Source organism: Vanessa cardui, chromosome W, assembly GCF_905220365.1.
Source record: "Vanessa cardui chromosome W, ilVanCard2.1, whole genome shotgun sequence".
NCBI classification, from domain to species: Eukaryota; Metazoa; Arthropoda; class Insecta; order Lepidoptera; family Nymphalidae; genus Vanessa; species Vanessa cardui.
Genome location: NC_061153.1, coordinates 9,384,146 through 9,389,686, shown reverse-complemented (window position 1 = coordinate 9,389,686; position 5,541 = coordinate 9,384,146).

Genomic DNA, 5,541 nt, shown 5'->3' with positions numbered 1-5,541 from the left:
GTGATGTTAAAAAGAACATTTTAGCAATAAATTCTGATGCCATTGGTTCGGATTGCATAAGTCGTAAGATGATCCTCCCAATCCTAGATATCATAATTTCTGTAGTCACACATATTTTAAACCAATCCATTATCCTTTGTGAATTCCCTGACTCCTGGAAGGACGCACAAGTCATCCCCCTCCCCAAAAAAACCAAATCCTTCATCTTACACTGATTATCGTCCTATATCCATTCTCCCTTTTCTGTCTAAAGTACTCGAGCGCCTTATTCACAATCAATTACACCAATACCTTTCAAAAAATGTCCTACTGAATCCTTTACAATCTGGTTTTCGTCCTGGTCATAGTACGACTACGGCTCTGATCAAAATAACTGATGACATTAGATTAGGAATGGATAATCAACAGGTTACTGTTGTTATTAAATAATTTGTACACCCCTACCAGCCTATCTCTCTCCTCTACCAAAGGTCGCCTGGAAGAGATCGCTGTTTTAGCGATAAGGCCGCCTATTGTACATTTTTCTTTACTTTGTTTTTGTTTTACTCCTATTATTTTTGTCTATATTGGTGTGCAATAAAGAGTATATAAATAAATAAATAAAATACTAGTATTATTTTATTTATTTATTTATTTATAAATAAAATACTAATAATATAAATAAAAATTTTAACAAAAAGAAAAACCGACTTCAAACAAAACAGCATTTTAAAACAAATGAATATGCTCTAAAAAGTAATAAAAATAATTGCGTATTGAACATATTTTTAGAGTCCTCCTAAGTTAATTGAAATGAAAAATATTAGACTACTTAAAAGTCGATTTACGGTTATATAACGTAGTTATAGTTATTGGTATATTTAGAGCCGGTGTCAGCCACGGTGCCCTTTTTTTTTTTTTATCGCTGGAAAAACGCATTACGCGTTTCCCCCACATGATGTTGTATTGTGGGGGGGTATGTGGGGGTATGGTGGTGTGTCGCCAGCGCTGAAGGCACCGGAATACCCACTAAAAAACCAGCGGTACCCACTCCGTCTCTAGGGGGGGCATCACGGGATCGCTTACGCATTCTACCGTGACGTCCCGACGGTTGGCCCACCATTAGCTTCCAAGCTAGAGGAGTTCCCGGGGTACAGAGAACATCTCTACTCCCGGCGACGTTTACAGCTGGAGGAGAAGCTGCGCATAGCGCTGCTGTCTTCTCCCCGGTCTTCTTCGTCGAAGCGAATCCGCGGCGGCACTCTCCTCACGTGCTCGCTCCGTAGCCTCTTTCTGCGACATTACACTTTCGCAGAAAGACGCCATCTCGTTCCAGCACCTCTCGCTGCCTATCATGGCGGTTATAACGTTCGGCAGCGGAAGTTCTCCGCCGATTATTGCCACCAGGGAATGCCTCTGAGGCCCCCAAGCGGCACACTCCATCAGGGTGTGACACGCCGTGTTCACAGGCGCACCACACGCGTGGCAGGCGGGTGTTATTTCCCGCCTTACTATCTTGTGCAGGTACTTCCCGAAACAACCATGTCCGGTAAGCACCTGAGTTAGTCTGAATGTGAGTGTGCCGTGACTTCGTTTTATCCATCGGCTCAAGTGGGGGCAGATCGCCTCCACTGTCGCATGGCCTGCTGTTGGGGACCCCAGGTCCTCCTCCCATCTGCGAATAAGGGCATGTTGAGCAAGAGTCCTTACTCGCCCCACCTCCGCGGATCCTGGACGGTCTCCTCTCGCTCTGGCTTCCACCCGGAACCGGTACACTTCCGCTAGTACCTCTGCCTGGAGTTCCCAGGGTGGATCACCCGCGAGAAGCGTTGCCGCTGTCCACGAAATTGTACGGTATCCACGAATCGCCCTCACCGCTACGACCTTCTGTGGTCTCCGAAGAAGCGCCCTGTTTCGCGCGGTGAGAGCATCCACCCATATTGGTGCGCCATACAGCGCCATGGAGCGTACCACGCCGGCATATAGACGCCGGCATGGTGAGTCTGGTCCTCCCACGTTCAGTAGGAGGCGGCCCAAGGCGGCAGCGGCATTGATGAGCTTCGGGCCCAGTTGTACAAAGTGCTGCCCGAAACTCCATCTTCCATCCAAGATCAGACCCAGATACCTCATCTGGGCCTGCACCTTAATCACGGTCCCGTGGACGGTGATAGTCGCCCCTCGGCGTGGACCGTGGAATAAAAGAGCCTCCGTTTTAGAGATGGAGACCCTTAAGCCCAACATTCCAATACGGTCCACCGTGAGCGCTGTTCCGACTTCAGCCAAGCGGGCCGCTTCCTGAAAGTTCCGCCCTCTCGCCGTGATGAGAGTGTCGTCTGCGTAACACAAAACCCCCATTCCGGGAAGGACGGGGGCTCGTAGGAGCCAATCGAAACTAACATTCCACAGCAGTGGGCCGAGAACCGAACCCTGTGGAACGCCGCAACCCACTTGAAATCGGACAATTCGCCCATCACCCCCCTCCCAGAGGACCACACGGTCGCAGAGGTATGCCCCCAAAAGACGCTTGAGATAAGAAGGCACCCTGTGATATGTGAGTGCCTCCTTTATAGTCTCGAATGGAAGACTGTTGAAGGCATTCGCCACGTCCAAAGATACCGCCAAGACCACATCTTCTCGGGCCACCGCCTCTGTAGTTCGGGTCTTCAGGGCATTCAGGGCGTCCACCGTTGAACGGCCAGCCCTGAACCCGTACTGGGTCTCTGAAAGACCCGGCCCCACCTCTTCGAGATGCTGCACAAGACGAGCAGCGAGAATCTTCTCGAAGAGCTTGCCCGTCTCATTCAGTAGCACTATTGGTCTGTATGCCGAAGAAGAATCAAGGGGACGTCCCTCCTTTGGTAAATGAACCAACTTGCCCTCCTTCCACGACTTCGGGAATTGCTCGCTGGACAGACACTCGTCAAACAGTTCCCGAAGCTTCCCACCTAGGTGCACCAAGGCGTCGCGCAGGACCCGTCCTGGGACACCGTCTGGACCCGGCGCAGTCGTTCTGGTTCTCAGTCGGTCGAGTGCCATTTTCATCTCTTGTTCCGTGATTTGTGGTGGAGCCACAATTTCCTTTTCAGTCATGGAGCAAGACGCCATTTGCGGAGGAATATGCTCCCCTGGGTGTGGAAATAATTCTCCAACAAGGCGCAAGAGAAGTTCTGGCGACAGCGTCTCAGTCACGGGGGCGCCGTAGGTACGAATCTTTCCTCGCACGCCACGATACGTAGCCCCCATGGATCCCGGTTCAGGGCCACCAACAGTGCCTCCCTAGCTCGCTCTTTGGCCTGGCGTATCGTCAGCTGCAGCTCGTTTTTCAGCCGACGATAGGAGGCCAATAGCTGTCCCTCCAAGTTCGCATCAAAGCCGTTTCGCCTGCGACAGCGGACATAGGCCCTCCGTGCCCGATTGCATGTCGATCGAAGCTGTGCAATTTCAATCGACCACCAGTAAACCTGACGACGCGGTGCCATGCGCCGGGATCTCGGCATGGCCGCATCGCATATCTTCTTTAGAGCCCTATGCATGCGGCCCGCTAGCTCATCAATGCTAGCGCCCTCCCTTCTATCTGTGGAACACCACCACTGCACTATGGCAGCCTCCTTGACCAGCTCACGATCCAACTGGCCAACGGACCACCTTGGAAGCGTCGTAGGCACCCTTGGGAGTTCTCCGGTCTGCCCCCAACGGTCAGAGTTGGAGATCTCAAATCGGATGTACCTGTGATCCGACAGAGTCTCCACCTCTTCCTCTAAGCCACGGTGCCCTTGCCCCAACAACCAAAAGAAAGAAGCGATACGAGCCCCTTGATTGATCCAGTATATTATTGTGTAAAAGGTAATTTGTAAAAAAACATATTTGTTAAAGTAAGATATACTGTAGGGTTTGATTGGCAATACTAATATATAACAATATAGTAAAGAATAATACATGAACAATATAGTAAAGAAACACTGATCATTTTAGAAGTTTGCGATGTGATGTCGTATATAAACAAATTCTGTAGTATATTTAGTATCAGTATTGTACCCGTGCGAAGCCGGGGTGGGTAGCTAGTTGATTATAATATTCGACTATGATAATTACATAAACATAACCACATTACGGAAGATGACTCAAATATCCAAATAACCAATAAATAAAAGATTTGACTGTGTATCGCTAACGTGCTCCTCAGAATTGTTCCGTTACCCTCCGTTCCGTTACTTTGTCATGGATCCTATGCTCAGAACCTTACCAAACTTTCACCAAATTACCCTTGAAGTATATATTTTATAATAAAAAAAGAATTATCAAAATTAGTTAACGTGATTTTCAGTTATTCACCTATTTATCGCGCATATACATAATGCAAATTTAAGACTTATGTCGTTTTCATACGGATACCATCATCGGAAAAAAAAATGGGACCCCACGGCAAGCACTACCTTTCAAACAAAAATCGGTCCACCCAAAAAAAAAAAAAGAAAAAAAAAAAACAGACGAATTGATAACCTCCTCCTTTTTCGGAGTCGGTTGAAAATACTACGCATGCAACGCACAACTAAACAATGAAGCGGACAAAACAGGCAAGTTGAATTAAAACCATTTAAAAATCCAGAAGATGCTAAAGAAACTTATTTAAATCGTAAAAATTACAACAAGAACAATTTTGATATTGATATCAGAAATCAGAAAAGAAACAAAAAGTAAGTTATTTGGAGCCGAGATGAAACGTAACTTCGATGTGCAGAAAGAAAAGAATTAAGGAGAAATTGGAAGAAATAAATATCCCATATACTGCGAAGTGTCAAATGATAATAGCACGACCTTATTTGCCGAGAGAATTTCGCGTTCAGCTTACAAAGCACAACACGAAATAAGATTCGGAATAGATATATATGGAAGTCGATGAATAAGGACGCTACTGCATGAGCATTCCTTAAATGTCACGGCATACGATATCGGCACTCGGAAAATTTGTGCATAGCAAGAGATTCGAGCATTTACACATGGACATAAGTCGGTCCATTAAGCATATGCGATGGCTATAGGTACATAGTTACTATGATGGACAGAACACTGGCTGGCACAGAACTATACCCTAAGTAAGGTATAGAAATGAAAAGCGATCAGATTACCCGGAGATTTCTTTCAGCTGCAAAGGCAAGTAATCGAACGGACAGACGAATATTTTAACATACGTAATAGTCCATTGAAATGTTACAAAATATAGGCCCTCGTGAACATTTTTTTGAGGACGCAATTTTATTTCATAAACCCAAGTTAAGTAGAAAGCCAAGTTGGCGTTGGGTTGGCGCCCTTGTCTCCCGCCCGCCATATTGGAAAAAGGGGTGAGAGCGTATTTTTTAATATAACTTTGAAACTATTGGTCCTACAGAAAATTTGTAAAGACATAATTTGTAGCAAATTGCTTCAGCTGCAATTATGTCTGCATGACTTTTTTGTCTAAAACCAATATTTAAAAAGTTACAAGCAAAAAAGTGAATAATTTTTGTCAAAAAATTTCTTTTTTGCTAAATAACTTTTTTTCTTTTAAATTTAGCGAAAAAAAAG